General features: G+C 45.5%; 1 pseudogene; it reads right to left on the reverse strand.

The window, feature by feature from the left end:
* Window positions 1-9065: 9065 nt before the first annotated feature.
* LOC142283421 (sodium/calcium exchanger 2 pseudogene) lies at window positions 9066-10905 on the reverse strand (annotated as a pseudogene).
* Between the last annotated feature and the right edge of the window lie 7113 nt (window positions 10906-18018).

Raw genomic sequence — 18018 nt, forward strand, 5'->3', positions numbered from 1 at the left:
GCCTGCCGATTCTGTCCCTGTTCCGCAATTCCTGGTTTGACCCTGCCTGACTACTACTCTCATCGGACTGCAGCCTTCCACAGGTAGTGATCACCAGGGCCCTGTGTAATTCCAAATCCCTGTATAGGGGTTAAAGGGTTTCAGGGTTCTGGGGGTCCTGCTCGGTGAGTGGGTTCCCTCTAGCCTCCCCATTACAGCCCATCTGAGTCTGTAGATCCAGGCAGGCGTTACAGCTAGTTGTCACACATGCTTAAAGCGCACCAATCGCCAGGATTTTCCTATATAACCTAAAGCCAGTGTTATACTCGCACTATCAGGCTGATTCTATACATACCTTTAGTTGTCAGCTCGGATATATACGTTTTGAAAAACATGTAAGTAAAGTTTGTAAAATAAGCAGAATTTTGAGTGGCATTAGCTGCCGACCAGCTGATAGCTGGGGTGGGTATTCATAGTGATTCCCACCTCCCTGACTGTCCGTACTCACCCTGTTATTTATGCTAATTCTATTATAGAATCGTTTTACTAAGTGACTAGAAGGGCCTGTGCTGATGTCATACCCATGTGACCAGAAGGAGCGGGGCCTCAGCCAACATAGCTGATACCAGGAAGCAACATTATTTTTCGGTTGGCTGAGGCCTTGTATAAGCAATGTTGGTGGAGGCCTTTGCTGACATCATGCCCATGTGACCAGAAGGGGCGTCCTTTCTGGTCACATGGGCATGACGTCAGCAAAGGTCCTTTTATCCACTGGGATTCAGACGTTAGCGTAGCACATGTAGACACGTGGACCCGGAAGCAACAGCATCGCCGGTGAGTACCCAGCAGTGTGTGTGCAGTGACAGGAGGTCATCGGAGTATCTAATAATAAACGCAGATAACCTCCTGACGACACTGCCGTGACACCAGCGCTTCCGGGTGTCACGGGATTGTCGTCAAGAGGCCATCCAAGTTAAAGGTATAAAGGCTCGTATAAAGGCTCACATAAAGGCTCGGGTTCAGTTTGGGTTCGGTTCGATAAAGGCTCTCAAGCGCACCCCTTGCTTGGCTCGGCGAGCCGAGGGGGGTTTGCTCATCTCTAGACACTGATTCATCACCCAGGTCTATAGTATCTAGCCGCTAGAAAAGATGCTTGGAAATCTTATACCTTCCAGGATCATTGTCGTGGTTTTTGTTAGCCATGCTGGTGCTACGCCGGCATTGTGGCAGGATGCATAGATGACATTGCATCATCCTGGCTAATCAAAGGCCGCACCAAGGATCACAGAAGGTAAAAGATTTGCTGAGCTACCATTCAGGAGTCACAGAGCACTGACCTGGCCAATGGACCGGAGTCCCACAAATTAATTTGCCAAAATCTACGTTGCAGGAATGACTTTAGAAAAACACCCCCACTTTAACAGCATTTGTGTGTGTTCAGACGGGCGGAGGATGGGGCTGTTGTCTCACGGGGGACTTAGTCGGAGGGATGACGCTGCGCTCACCCACTGCTCGGGTCCGGCTACTGCTACTGCTGCTGCTCGGTGGTGGCTCGAGCGGTGGGCCGGATCCCGGGGACTCGAGCGGCGTTCCTCGCCCGTGAGTGAAAAGGGGTGGTTTGGTTTGGGGATATTGTCCGTGACGCCACCCACGGTTGTGGTGAGGTTGGTGACACCACCGCTGCTCTGGACGGGGATCCCGGGAGCGGTGACAGGGAGCAGCTTGGATGTTGGTTCTCCCCTCCGTGGGTAGGGGGTTGGTTGTCCCGGGGCCCGGTGATGGGGGTTTTGATGCGGGGCCTGGCGAGGTGAAGGGTCGCGGGGGCAGCGCTCAGCCACTCAGTACGGTGGTACTCACTCAGCCAATGATGAACACAAAGTCTCCGGTAAAACAAACGGCTGGATGGACGGGTCCCAGAGACGGCTGCGGTGTTTCTCCTCCCGGCAGGTTGATGGTAACTGCCTTTCCCTGCACCTGTGTAGTGTATACGGTTCCAATGGGTTCCCACCGGTAACCCGCTCCCCAGCTTGGATGGGTGCTGGAGGAGCCCCTTTTGCCCGCAGGCTCTGGCCCTGGGAACTTTAGCCTTGGCGGTGACTGTGTTTCCCTCTATGGTTTGAGCTGTTGCCTTCAATCGGGTCTTGGCTGCTGGGAAACCCCGGAGGTTCCCTTCGCTAACGGATTTGACCGGTTTTACGGCGACTCCAAGCCTGGTCGGGGTCCATAGGCCCTGCCGAATGGTGCTGGCTTCTCTTTGCTCTCCGGTCCGGTACCGCCGGGCCACCGGCCGTCCACGGTCCTTACGGTTTGATCCAATTAGCCTCTCCTGCAGACGGTCACCACCGTCTGCCAACCTTGCTGTTTCGTCCGGGCCACACACCCGGACGCCTTCAGTCTCCTCTTTTGCCACTTCACTCCACTACTCCCTAACTGAAACTGACTCCTTTTCCCACCTTCAGGACTGTGAACTCCTCGGTGGGCGGGACCAACCGCCTGGCCCACCCCCTGGTGTGGACATCAGCCCCTGGAGGAAGGCAACAAGGGTTTTGTGTTTGGCTTCGGTGTGCCTAACCGGGGTGTGGGGTGTGTTGGTGCTGTTCCTGTGACGACCTGGCTTGTCCAGGGCGCCACATGTGTATATAAAATATATATACGGTATATATTGTGAAAATGATTTATAGCTAATCCCCAATCTTTGTAACAACTGCAGCTCTGGTTACTGTCCCGAATTGCAATTTGGAAGTCTGGGACTCAGATTATGGCTGGCGAAAATAGAATAAATACACAGGCATGTGATTTCCAATAATCTCCAAAGCTTGCTGGAGTGTTCGTATATTTTATACCCTTTGTGCATATAACTGTTTAATACATAAATTTAAGAGGTTCACATATGATAGCAAAAAAACAGAATTCTTAGCTGCATAATAAGTAGAAGACCCTACCTGCGGCTGCCCAGCTTAGTCACACCTGTCACGCTAGGCACTGGCGGTCACAGACAAAAAAGGGCCTTTTTGCAAGAACAATATATGGGCCCTTTGCAGCCCAAGAACATATAAAAATGCAAAATTGCCCCTGCTTTGGTGGTAGAAGTGGGCCACCCAACCTATTGGGCCCTGCACAAGTTGCACCAATGATATGTCTGCCCATTACACTAGGTATGGGACAGTACCTAGCGAATGGTAAAAGGGAAGGGAGACCCTCTGTCTAGTGAAGGGGAAGATGGTGACCCCTGACCAAGCCTACCACTGGGCCTTAGCTTCCCCCACCACCCTACAGTCATGGCCAAAAGTTTTGAGAATGACACCAAAATTATATTTTCACATGATCTGTTGCCCTCTGGTTTTTAATTGTGTTTGTCTGATGTTTACATCACATACAGAAATATAATTGCAATCATATTATGAGACCAAAAGGTTATATTGACAGTTAGAATGAGTTAATGCAGCAAGTGAATATTTGCAGTGTTGACCCTTCTTCTTCAGGACCTCTGCAATTCTCCCTGGCATGCTCTCAATCAACTTCTGGAGCAAATCCTGATAGCTGTCCATTCTTGCATAAGCAATGCTTGCATTTTGCCAGAATTTGTTGTTTTTTGTTTGTCCACCCGTCTCTTGATGATTGCCCACAAGTTCTCAATGGGATTAAGATCTGGGGAGTTTCCAGGCCATGGACCCAATATCTCTATGTTTTGTTCCATGAGCCATTTAGTGATCACCTTTGCTTTATGGCAAGGTGCTCCATCATGCTGGAAAAGGCATTGTTGGGCGCCAAACTGCTCTTGGATAGTTGGGAGAAGTTGCTCTTGGAGGACATTCTGGTACCATTCTTTATTCTTGGCTGTGTTTTAGGCAAGACTGTGAGTGGTGCGATTCCCTTGGCTGAGAAGCAACCCCACACATGAATGGTTTCAGGATGCTTAACAGTTGGCATGAGACAAGACTGGTGGCAGCGCTCACCTCTTCTTCTCCTAATAAGCTGTTTTCCAGATGTCCCAAACAATAGAAAAGGGGATTCATGTGAGAAAATGACTTTACCCCAGTCCTCAGCAGTCCACTCCCTGTGCCTTTTGCAGAATATCAGTTGGTCCCTGATGTTTTTTCTGGAGAGAAGTGGCTTCTTTGCTGCCCTCCTTGAAACCAGGCCTCGCTCAAAGAGTCTCCGCCTCACAGTGCATGCAGAAGCACTCACACCAGCCTGCTGCCATTGCTGAGCTAGCTCGGCACTGCTGGTAGTCCCATCCTGCAGATGAAACAGTTTAAGATACGGTCCTGGCGTTTGCTGGTCCTTCTTGGGTGCCCTGGAGCCTTTTTGGCAACAATGGAAGCTCTCTCCTTGAAGTTCTTGATGATGCGATAGATTGTTGACTGAGGTGCAATCTTTGTAGCTGCGATACTCTTCCCTGTTAGGCCATTTTTGTGCAGAGCAATGATGGCTGCACGTGTTTCTTTAGAGATATCCATGGTTAACTGAAGAGAAACAATGATACCAAGCACCAGCCTCCTTTTAAAGTTTCCAGTGGTGTCATTCTTACTTAATCATGACTGATTGATCGCCAGCCCTGTCCTCCTCAACACCCATACCTGTGTTAATGGAACAATCACTAAAACAATGTTAGCTGCTCCTTTTAAGGCAGGAATGCAATGATGTTGAAATGTGTTTAGGGGGTAAAGTTCATTTTCTTAGCCAATATTGACCTTGCAAGTAATTGCTGTTAAGCTGATCACTCTTTATGACATTCTGGAGTATATGCAAATTGCCATTAGAAAAACTTAAGCAGTAGACTTTGTAAAAATTAATATTTGTAGCATTCTCAAAACTTTTGGCCATGACTGTAGCACCTATGCGCCGAGCAGGATACCTGGCCCTAGGCTGACCCTGATCTGGGCGCTAGGAAGTGAATGGATGGGATGAGCTCTTCGTCAACCCCACGAGGAGCTAAAGGGCACACACGGATAAGAAACAAGAGAAAATAACAAACAACTTATCTCCCAGAAGATTCAGGGAAAGGTACTGCAACATGCAACAAAGCTACTCCAGATGATTGCAAACCAACTGCTTGCACTCGCGATCTGTGGGTAGTTAGAACTATCACCAGCACAGACCAGAAGGGAATGAGGGTATTTAAGGACACAAATTGAAGTGCTGATGAAAACAGCTGAAAGGGTGAGTAGGGTCCTAAAGGGAAAGGGATGAACTCCAAGCAGAGGAGATAAATAAGATACCATATACATCAAGCAAGAATATTAGAAGGTCAATGAGCAGTTTGCACAGCCAAATGCTGTGACCTTCTATAGCCAGACACCACAGGACTGTCTGTCACCCGTGACCGTGACAACACCCCTCTTCAGCTTCTTTATTCTAGTCTTCTCGTGAGAATACATTACCCTAACGGCAACTAAATAGGAAAGGGTTCTTTACAGTTAGAGCAGTCAGACTGTGGAATGTCCTACCACAAGAGCTAGTAATGGCAGATACTATAACAGCTTTTAAAAAAGGGCTGGATGATTTCCTCAGTACACACAACATTGTCTGTTACAAGTAACTTATTGACAAAATGTAGAATTGGTGGAGGAAGGTTGAATTAGATAGACCTAGGTCTTTTTTCAACCTATGTAACTGTGAGATTTGGCAGACCTGAAGACATTAATTCTTTCCTTACTCTAACACGTCTTTATTATATGCAGAGATTCAAATCCCTGGCATAGACATAGAATTAATGATAAACACTGGCTTCCTTCTGTCCCCACTAGGGGGAGATGAGGTTCTTACAATTCTGTAATAGGGCTGTATGCAGTAAAGTTGTAAGCTCCCCCTTGTGGTGGTAGGAGGTATGCTGAATTTTATTCCTATGTGTATGCAGCGGTGTAAAGTTCTGTATCTAAAAAGATTCGACCACCATTTGTCAAGGTGTTAATAGGTGGAGAAACTGAGAAGTGTTGCAAAATATATATTTTAATAGCAGAAGAAAATAAGCAAAAAATCCATAATTAGAAGACCTATAGCTGAACGTAAGCACAGTAATTGATTAGAGCGACAACATGTGAAGAAACGTGAGAATATGGATTGAGAGGCAACGGATATCCATGGCAGGGGGAAGACGTTCCAGAAATGGCCCTAGTGCACTGGTAGGCATTCCCTCACTGTCAACCGCATTCACACAAACTGCTATCTGTCCATTTACCAACCAAGAAGGGGACTACCAAGGGATTTGGTAAAAGCTTTAACCCGTTGCTGCCTGAATCGCAAGTTACGACCCCCAGCGATTAATGACCGTGTTGTACAAGTTGGACGTTCTTCAGTGGGAGAGGATATTTAATTTCATCATCTCCAGACTCGGCTGATGTTACTCCGAAGTGGCCGACTACTCCGGGCATAATGGCTAAATATTGACTCTCTGTTACCGCCTTTCTGACTGATGTACAAACAGGATTAGAGGGTAATTAACTCTTCCTGAAAGCAACACATGATCCTCCCAGGGGAGCGCTGCATTGTAAAGGAACTGCTCAAACACCTCTAAATATAATATCGTCTGCCTACCTGTCATAACACTGCGCTCAGGGCGTCTATCCGGTGCAGACTGAAGGATTGGCTCTATTATTTCACATTCCGAAGGAAATTTAATGCATCATGGAGGTATTAATCATTTCAGATGAGTGAATAAACCAGGCTAAAATGGAATATCTAGTTACTTCTAGGTTGGGCTCAATCTCCAATAGGAGTAGACTAGAGCTGAAGGCGTCCGGGGGGTCATGTGCCCATCTCAGGTGCCATGGGGGATGCAACACGCCACCTTGTCTTGGCTAAGACATATAGACACCCCACTAGAGCGGCCAACATAATCTTACCCTCAAGGGAAGGAACGTCTGTTTGGGTTACACTTATAAACAGTACTGTATATACTAGTATATTTTCCCCATGTCACACAGATCTAGTAAAACATCCATATCTATACGTCTTCTGTCGCTAGCGGCGCTGTGTCTTCGTTGCGGGCAACTCATGGCGACACTGGAGCAGTTCTGATTAGCATTTTGGGACTTGTGATACATGTACTTGTGGATTTCTCAACTTTGTTGTCTTGTTAACACTTGATTAAAATACTAGCTACCACCTCAGAATTGCCAGTTATAGATGTTTCTGACTGTGGTTCACTTCTTTGCCCTGCTTTGACTTAGTTTTGCCTTAGTTTTGCCTTCCCGTCTGTGATCTTGGCTTGTGTTCAGTTTACATAACGACCTTACGATTTGGTTCCTGATCCTGACTTCCTGATACTGACCTGGCTTTCTGACTATGCTTTGCCAGTCTGCTCCACCGGCTGCAGCCACTTCATGGTCTCAACCCAAGGGGCCCCTGCGTACTTCCAGTTCACTGTGATGACAAGGGTTCTGCTAAAGAGAGTAGCTTGAATAAAGCCCGTCCGTTTAAGAGCTGCCAGCCTTCCACTATCAGTCCTCTCTTACATACAGCTAATGAAATAAGTATTGAAAACATTACCAATTTTCTAAGTAAATATGTTTATAAGGCTGCTATTGACTTGAATTTCTCACCAGATGTTGGTAACAACTCATCCAATTCATACAGGCAAAACAAACTATAAATGTCCATAAATTTAGTGATGTGTAATAGTGATAAATGACACAGGGAAAAAGTAATGCACACATGAAGAAAGAGAGGTGCAGAGAGCCATGGAAAGTCATGAAACCAGCTGATATCTATCAGTAATTAGAAAGCAATCCTACCACTTAGTGAAAAATAATATCAGCTGGTTCATCTGATAGCCTATAAAGGGTATATCATTACCAAGCTGCTACACAAGAAACATCTCGTGATGGGTAAAATCAGTGAGCTGTCCCAAGACCTTTACAACCTTATTGTTGTAGAACATACTGATGGCATTGGATGCAGAAGAATTTCTAAACTACTGAAGCACTAAGTAGTGAGCCCTGTTGGCAGCATAATTCGGAAGTGAAAAGAACATCATGTCTATGAGCTACAATGGAGAGATCTTGAGCTTTCTTATAGGGCATATAGAAAGCTTTACAGTCCTTGAGGGAAGGATCTGATTGACAGCCCTCAAACTAGACAGCCCTATATAACGGTCTAGTGATATACAGCAACAGCACATCTTAATGTAACTTAATTATGATATTAAAACAATTCTGTCCTGTTTGTTCTATGAATAAAGACCTCGAAGGGCTGATTTGTCTTTAAAGGGGCACCTTAGTACATTTTTTGGTAATGCTTCAGAAAATTAGAAAACAAACCATTTACATGGTCTAAATAAGTAACAGGACAAAACAGACTAAAAGTAAGGATGGGGCTACTTTATTATTATCCCAATATCCTCAAGATCATTTTTTAATACCTAAACTAATCATAACCCTACATGGGAATGAGCCATAATTTTTTTTTTATTACATAATTTTCTGCAAAGATTCATAGGATTCATGATTGCATATAAATGATCTTAATAATCAGTCACACACATTAACGTTCAGACACATTAAACATAAGCAAATATATGTGACTAATGGCAGTAATGCATACTTAGACCAAATAAGCCTTTTCTATAAGAGGTATATGGTATTCATTGAGCTCCTTTTTTTATCTCTTGGAACCCATTGGTTAATTTGGGAGGAAAAAACTTAGAGGCATATTATAATTATATAATATTTTCCCACCATGATTGTCATCTCCATTCCCATACATAGTGGCTTTTGGTTCCGTGTATGGTACTCATAGAATAGGAAAATGAGCATTAAACATGCAAGAGGCACAATTTTTGCACATTATTAAAGGAATACTCACATCTACTAAATTTATGATAAGGGGCAGGTTGACCTCTGTGCCCCCCTTCTCCACCTCCACTAATATGAACAATGACGGAGCTGCAAATGAGCGCTGCAGCTCCTTTAGAGTTGTGCAGGAACCAAAGTAGTGTTCCCTGCACTGCAGGTGATTGGGAATGGTACTGTTCAGTGGCTGTGGTCAGGCAGCCATGGACTACTGATGAGGTCGTAATTCCAAGGTCCTATGAATATTTTTGCTCAATTCGTAATATACATATATACGTATATATTATTTTCTACTTACACTGTTTCATCATTCTGGAACTCCAGTTCTCCATAGGCATCTTCAAAGTCAATTCCTCCTCCCCGCGCAGTACCTTCTACCGTCCGATACGGAATAACCACAGTTCCTCTTGCTCCAGAGTTACGAACCACTTTTATCTCCAGGACTCCAACACTTTCACTAACATGAATGAGCTTCTCATCAAAAGTAAATATTCCAGCATGATCATCGTCCAATATTGTCACTGTGGCAATGAGCGGAGACACCAGGCGTGCTTTGGGACGCCCTTCGCCATCTGGTTCGAACATCCCTTCTGCATCTCCTACTCTTAAATTCATGAGTCTTACAAAAAAATGTTCATCTTCCTCAAAGATGTCATCATCAATTATACCAATCTTCAGTTCTTTTTGGGTCTCTCCGGGTTTAAAAATCAAAGTTCCTTCACTATATTCATAGTCAGAGCCTGCATTGGCAGAGCCGTCCTCTGTTTTGTAGTCCACGTAGAACGTGCTCCCACCATCTCCTCCTTGGCAAGCGACATTAAGAGTCACAAATCCGCAATTTTCCAGACATTGGTAATTGCAGGGTTGGAAAAAGATCTTGCTGGTGTTCTCCTCTCCAGACTCAGAAGTCACCTCTTGAAGATTGGCCGGCTTCTTACTATGGTCAGCTGCATGTTTCTTCAACACGTTGCCCGCACCGATCATCATGCGTGTGGCCTGAATACGATAGAAGGCCCTGCTCTTCTGTTGATGCAGCAACGCGTAGTAATTTGCCATTTCTACCAGTTGGTCCAACTCACGTTCTGGATACTTCTGCTTCAGTTCCTTTAAGATGCGTATAACCTCTTTCCGACTTTCATCGAGCTCCTTGGCTTCAGCAGCCGCTGCCGCGCTATCTTGTATTCCGGGTTCTTTAATCTCCACTGGCACTACTGCACATGCCCCCAATTTGCCATCCATTTCTATACTTTTGGGGAACTCCCCCTCAGTCTCTATGATGATACCTCTACGCTTATCTGCCCGGTACCTCTTGTAAACATATTTATAAAAGAGAAGACGCTTGTCTGCTATCCATGCAAAGACCACACAGGCTGGAAAGAATAAGAGAGTGACCAACGCCTCCCAGACTTGGACACGACCTGGAGAGATGACAGCGAGAATGAGGTACAACCATATGTACGCAAAGATACTCCAGGTAGCTGTGACAAAAAAAACTCTTGGGTGCTTGATCTTTCGGGACTCCCCATTGGGAATGACATAGACACAAATGGCAATAATTACAAACATGTTAAAGGCTGCAGAACCCACAATGGTTCCTGGCCCTAGTTCACCCGCCTGAAAGTTATGACCACACACCTCAATAACCGAAAGGAGGATCTCCGGAGCGGAAGAACCTAGTGCCATCAGTGTGAGATTAGAAACTGTCTCATTCCATATACGCACGGTGGCCACACTGGTTTCTCCATTCGGTTTGGTCAATGTGATCTCCTTCTCTTGAGATGTGATGACCTCAATGGAGGCCATGAAGCGGTCAGCGATGATAGACACCCCAAGGAAGAGGTAAAGCATTGCTACGAAGTAAACCACGGCCCGGGCGGCTTTATCTCCAGTCGACGGATTGTGGGGGCTCCAGACTGGGAGCATAATCCCTGGTTGACATTGAGCAACCTGCGATGCTGTGCAGTTTCCATTTTCTGATATTTCGGAGGAGGTGGCGGAAACAAGTATAGATACCAGCAGTAGGATTCCTACTCTGAGGACGTCTGCCATTGTTGATTTTTTTTTTATTATTATTATTTCTTGTGGAGGCCTTACGCAGGATGATGTTGGATTTTAGTGTTGCTCTGGATGAAGATGCCTATGAGAATAAATAAAGACACATATATTAGTTGCTTAACTATATACTATAATTTCTGCATACGATCTGGTACAGATTTATCAAAAATGACTAAAGTACTATAAAAAAATGTTATGTTTCCCATACCAACCAATCAGAGCACTGCTTTCTTTTTAACATATGTAGTATAAAAAAATAAAAGCTGAGTTCTGATTGGTTGCTAGGGGCAACAGAGACATTTTTAGACAGTTTGGTTTAAGGAGGCCCAAAAAAGTACCTCCAGGAGTCCCTTGTAGATCTAAGTGGCTCCTCACCTACAACCAATATTTCCTCCTCAGACATCTTCCATTTTCTGCCTGCTCTATAGACAGGACATGTATAGGGGCATAATTGCCAGCAGCAGTGTTAGGGGTAAAAAGTGATGTTTACGTCATATCCTGTGACGCCCCCAATGTTCCCGGAAGCGTAAATCTCACCCCTTTTTAGATTGAATTTGCTAGGACTGTATCTAAAAATTCAAGTATGGCAAGGATGTCACCGACAGATGGGGAAGAAGATTAGGGCACAGACATGGTGGCAATTATCACTGATATAGGTCACATCAAGTTGACACAAGAGTTTGGACCCATTTTAGACTGATGTTGGTGTGGGGGTAAGGCCTGGGCTGTAGTCCGTTTGTCCAGATGTAATAAGATAATCTGGTGTGTATATAATTAAAGCATAGATGTCGTTGCATAATTATCTGTATGTCTGTATGACAATCGCATAGACGCCATAATATGATTTTAAGATGTGCACTCAGGAATGTGTTAACCAAGATGAATAAGCCAAAATGTACAATGAACAAAGAAGTATTCATAACATGTTGGTTCTCACCAGCTGGGATGTGAAACTGGGGCTTTATCTTTTACTCCTTGTTCACGTTTCAAGGTCAAATGTTGGACAGTATAATCATGAGATTTTTAATACATGAGCCAGAAGCTTGCTTTTGCTCAAACAGTGACTACGTCTTGGCGTGATCATTGTTGTCTGATTCATTTATATCTGCACAGATCGATTTGAAATCCGCCTCTGTGACCCTGAGAGACCCAATTTGTGGTTTCCCCAAAATTCCCAACCTTGACATTGGTAGGCAGCAGTACCACCAGTCTTGTCACGAAGCTTCAGTGTATCTACATATGAACTAGGCCCCGTTCTTTAACAAATTTAGCCCCAGTCCTCTCCAAACAGCTCAGCTCCAGTACTCCTCGCCAACTGATTGACCACCTCACTATTTATCTACCTTAACTGTCCATCCAGATTGGACAGTTAAAAAGTATGTGGGACACCTTGGCCCTAGAGTATACAGGAACCCAAAAGACCCCAAGTAGGAGGAGCAATAGTATTAAAGACCCATGATAGTTGGGGAAGCTGCTGGAGAGTTTGCATTTGGACCCAGAAACTGCAGTAACGCCACTGGTGGGACCCACAAAATTATAAAATGGAGCCCCATCTTTGACTACTGTGAGAAGAGAAGTGGCTGAGGCCTCTTTCCATTCACCTCCTTGGGAGTTACAAAAATATCCAAACTATTATTTTGGAACTTACATAAAAATGAGGGGAGAGAAGCTCTTGTACAGACTTCTCTCCATCCAAAGATGGGACCGCATTGAGAAGATTAGAGGTGGGACATAGATCCATTAACATTTTTGGTACACATATACCATGCTATGTTAGTCCAGGGAGAGTAATATTCTTAATAATGAAAGGGGTTGTCCACTACTTTGACATTGATGGCCTATTCTTAGGATAGATCATCAATGTCTGATCAGTCGGGGTTCTGATAAACAACACCCCCTCCGAGGGTGGTCAGAAATGCTCAGTTTCGAAGCTGCCCCATCTTCTGGTAGTGGCTGCACCCGGGTACTACACATCCGCCTCCTACTGATGTGAATGGGAAGCAGATGTACAGTATATGGCTGTGGCCGCTATCAGTTGACAGGGCAGCCCCAGAATTGAGCATTTCCGGCTGCCGGTGCCACCAAGAACAGTTGATCAGCTGGGGTGCCGGGTGTCGGACCCCAAACGATCAGACTTTTATGACCTATCCTAAGGTTAGGCCTGCAATGTTAAAGTAGTGAACAAACCCTTTAATATATGAATTAAAAGGGTTGTTCGGTGAAAACAAGTTAGTACCTATCCACGAGATAGATGACAATCTATTAATCAGTAGGGGCCTGTCCACTGAACCCACCCAGATCTGCAGAACGGACACTTTCGTTCACGTTGGGGCTCGGTTGCACTTGCGCATAGCTTCCGATGTGAGAGCATCAGAAACAATATGCTAATGATCCCCTGCTGCGAGCGTCAGCCGAGGGTCATGTGACTGTGATGTGATCTTGCGATCGGATCACAGCTGCGGAGGAGAGGGGGGAGCACTTTCTCACCATCTCCTCCGCTGCCTGTGTCTGGGTATATCACGCTGCTGTTGGATAATGTGCGAGTGCAGTGCGATGTTTCACACGCTCCCATAGACTTGTATGGGGGTATGTAAGCTGAGACTTGCTGCGATTCATTTCTCAGGCCGATATGGCATGAGAAATCAATCGCAGATGGGCACTGCCCCATAGTTTTGCACTGGTGCGAGTGCAATTGGATGTTTAATCGGATTGCACTCCCCCCTGCAAAACGCAAGTGGAACCAAGACCTTAGAACGGAGCGGTAGTCACGCAGCTTCCAGAAAATGAATGGAGCGGCACTCAGGTCTCACATCTACCGCTCCATTTTGTGCAGGGATAAGGTGCCCCTTCCAGAATATAAATGTAGGCCTCCACCGATCAGTATATTTTTCTCTATCCAGTGTGTAGGTGATAACTTGGTTTCACCAGGCAACCCTTTTAATATTAGTCCAGAAATCCTGGTAATGTAGGGTCTATATTGGAATAAAAGCCGTGTGCGCAGAAGAAGCAGCCTAGGAGACGGTAGGCCCGGCCTTCAAGAAAACAGTCATGGCTCATAGTGCAGACGACTTAGTAGTCACAACCTCTGATAAATGCGGCTGCTGCTGAAAAAAAAGCGTAAAAATAAGGGTTGTCTGACAGAAGGGCCATGTTGTTTGTGCAGTTTACATGTAATTGCTGAGCTGGGCCGATGGTTGTGTCACCTCATGCTGTGCCAAGCCTTTGTTTGCTGCTGTCTCAGGAGACATGTCATACAGGGACAGACTTAAAGTCTGCGCTATTTATACATCTGCCACCTCTGGGAGCTCTGAAACGCGCTGACCCCCCCCCCCCCCCTCCGTGTACCAGCCACGTACAGGAATCCAGTGGCAGGTGCTATAGGTTTCATGCCGTCAAACAACAGGAGCCCCTGGGAGTCTCCTGGTCTATCAATGCACATGGATCAGAGCGGCAGCAGGAGAGCCGGGGCTGACAGACGGCAGGAGAAAATATGATTCATGCTTTATTTAGGCCCCTGCCGGCCGGTGGCTACGGGAAAGAACAATAGGTCCTATTGTGATAGGCTGGGCTGAGCATATTTCTTATATTTTATATATAATAATCCAATTTTTCTAGAACACACACATGAATTCACAATTAATGGGATTGCCAATTATTACACATATACGACTGCTTTATTCCAAAAAACAGTGCCACCACTGTCCACAGGTTGTGCGTGGTATTGCAACTGATGCCAATTCATTTCTGCAATACCAGATGCGACACATTGGCTAGTAGAGGAAAGACGCCATTTGTTTATTATCATATACAACCCCTTTCATCATTTTCTTCCCAGTCTTAAAATTCCTGACATCCTTTGTTGAAGTTGATGACTTGAATGGTTCAATATAATACGGTTTTCCCTATTTGCAGGTGCCACGGATCCACACTGGGGCCTGGTGCTGTCCAAGGCCCCTGATGCTGTCTGGCACTGTGCTTTTGGGCTCTGTATGGTCAGGGAAGTTTGAAACCTCCCCGTCCCAGCAGATTCTGGAAAACCAACTTGGAGAATGATCTTCGCTAGGTTCCTGCACCCTGTTTGGCACCGGTTCCGAGGGAGCAATGAAGCTCTCCCCTCAGCAACCGCATGAACACCTGTGTCCTACCAGAGCACCAGTGAGGCACGTCTGCTCCTTTCCTCTCCTGCTGGAGATCTCTTGACTGTTGTGTTGGCTCCTAACTCCCCCCAAGTGGCTGCTCCTCCCCGGGTGGGTGGTGCCCCCAATGTTTGAAGACAACCTTAAGACCCTACACTAGCCTGGTCCCCATTGGGGAGGGCAACCTGGTTTGTGTATTTGAGTGTGTAAGTGGTGAAACCGGTACCGACCTCCTCCGGATCCGGGTGTAGCATTACATCTTAAATCAGGTGCAATACTCTGTGGCGACTGGAGCCTCAGGGGCGCCACACATTTGTTTTAGGGCTAAAAATCATACTTACAATTGGGTGTCATTAAAAATGTTGCACCGTTTACCATTTATAGGCTATGTGTTGCACTTCTGACTGCAGAATCAGTTACCTGAGAATCCATCAGTGAGTTAGTTCTGATGGTCTGACGGGAGAGTTTGTAATTCTTCTATCTGTTGTCTTTCTGAGCTGCTCTCACATGATTTATGATCACAAACCCCATCAAAATTGAATGTGCAGGGAAAGAAAGACCCTGTAAAAGCCAAATAGTACAGAAATTGTAATTAAACCCAATTGCAAAAAATGTTTTCTATTATTTTATATTGTCCGGCAACAATTTTAACACCTATGATAATATGATGTTGAAGGGCTTTGTAGTCTGCTATAGATGGTGGTCAAAGTAACTCGCAACCTCCGCAAATCAGCTGTTCTCAACAGTGGCGGCGGCAGCAGGAGTCCGGTAATGCTCAGTTCCGGAGCTGCCTTGTCAACTGATACTGGTTGAGAGGGGGTATTGCACATCCGTCCCCTATTCAAATCAATAGTAGGCAGATGTCTACCAGGCTGCTGCTGCTATCAGTTGACAGGTCAGCTCCAGAACTGGGCATTTCCGGCCACAGGCTGAGGCTGCCGTCACCAAGAACAGCTGATCGGCGGCGGTATGTGGTGTCAGATCCCAGTCGATCAGACATTGATGACCCATCACAAGAATAGGCCATCAATGTCAAAGTAGTGGACAACCCCTTTAAGACCATTATCCAGACTGAGGTGATACTGTAATGGACTTTCCCTGTTGCGGAGTTTGACATGTTCTGGGACAAAGTCTGGCTTTGTTTGGTGGGATTCTGTAGATTAAAAGAATTCCCTTTCCTTTGGGGAGGAGAGGGTTAATTCCAGCAGCTCCTGACTCCTGGTCAGGTGTTTCCAGTGGGATCCACACCCAGGTTCTATAAATACCCTCTACGTCCACCACAGGGTGCCGGCTATTTTCTATCATTAGGAAGCTTGGCCAGGAGGTGGAAGGAGCTGTTATTGTCTCTCTCAGTTGTTCTGTTGGCTGCAGCATTGCAGTTTGCTGCAGCATCCTCAGGTATGTTTCTTCTGGTTTGGAAGTTCCCCAGTAGTCGATTTATTCCCCCTTTTATGTTTTCTCCCCTCGAGCACTTTAGTGGCTCCTGTGTGTGTGGTTGCTGTGTGTACGAGTAGGTGTTGTCGTTACCCCTGTCTGTCCATATTCGTTGGTGGGGTGTTGACTCCTGCTCTTGTGCATATCCCCCCAGGTGGTTGGTTGTGGAGGGGGGTCATAACATCAGGGACAAGGACAGGAGATAAGGCCTAGGGTGGTGAGGGTGACCTGGACCTCCCTACCATCGAGGTTATCTCCAGGTTGAGCGCAGGGGCCCCAGCTTTAGGGCCAGTATATGCTCCCCGGGGTGACAGATACCCACACTTCGGAATATGACTTTATGACTTGTTCTATAAACACGAGAAGGGATTTCTTCCACAGCTCATCTACATGATAGTCATACATCTTTTGGGATGTTCTCTCGAAACAACAATGATTACTGTTACTCGAATACCGGCACACGGTCACCTCTTATGATGGCCTATTAATCACAAGTGGTGCCCAGGATGCCGGCATTTGGGTGTCAGCCAAAAAAATGCTCATTTATCTGGTCCGGCTGCCACGGAATACCAACGTGGATACCGGAGAAGAGTCTTTCTTGTGCCTGGGAAATTGGCCAACTCTTCCAGAAGTCCAGGAGATCTCATCTTTTTTCGGGAGCCTCCCTTTCTTTACCGGGATAGTTGACAAGTATGATGATGGCACAATTAACAATTTTTTTTCCTATGATGAGAACTCTTCAGATTTTCCATGGAAGCCCCCAGATTTGCGCCAGCGACATATTATGGATCGATAGCAGCTTGTGCTTTTGTTTATATTTTGGTGGATGACTATGCAGGGGCCTATTCACACTGTATATATACTATTCTGCCCTTCCGGTAATCAGCAGCATATTATGGGGGGAAAAAGGAAAATGGAGAGAGCCATCTGTAGCTCACTCTCTAATGACGAGGATAAGACTCCATTCACAGCACATGAGTCATACCCGACGCCGCGATGTAAGTATATACAGTCACAGCATACGGCAACACAAAGGGATAAGTGTAGTGGTAGAAAAGATTACGGCTTTATGGTTTTGAAAGGATAAGTAATCATGTTGCTTCTTTTCATGGCCAGATGTGGACACCAGCACCAGGCTGGAGCTTTCTGCTCCAAAATCCTCCTCAAAAACAGCTTTAAAAACACTCATCCATTTCTATGGAAAATCCACTTTGATGCTAATAAGAGTATTTTTTTTTTTAGCTTTTTTTTGTTCCTTAACAGGTTTTGAAAAACACCTGATGACGCTTCTTTGAAGAAGCTCCTGAAGGAAAACTCTCCAAACTAGGAGAGGATGCAAACTCTTCAAGGCGAGAACTGTTACAAAACTCTTCAAATCAGGAATAGAAAAACCTCTCCAAAAAGATCATTAAAAAAATGCTTCCTTAAGTGGAAAAAACCTGAACACCTCAAAAAAGTGTGTAAATATAGCCTTTCTCTGCGGTGAGCAATGCCTGATAGCAGATAAAAAACTTTCCAAAACAGCGCCACTACTACCCATGGCGGTATTTGGTATTGCAGCTCAGTCCTATTTATTTTAATTGTTTTCTAAATTGTATTAACGGACTAATATTTTTTTTCCT

This window comes from Anomaloglossus baeobatrachus, unplaced genomic scaffold (genome assembly GCF_048569485.1).
Source record: "Anomaloglossus baeobatrachus isolate aAnoBae1 unplaced genomic scaffold, aAnoBae1.hap1 Scaffold_5362, whole genome shotgun sequence".
NCBI lineage: Eukaryota > Metazoa > Chordata > Amphibia > Anura > Aromobatidae > Anomaloglossus > Anomaloglossus baeobatrachus.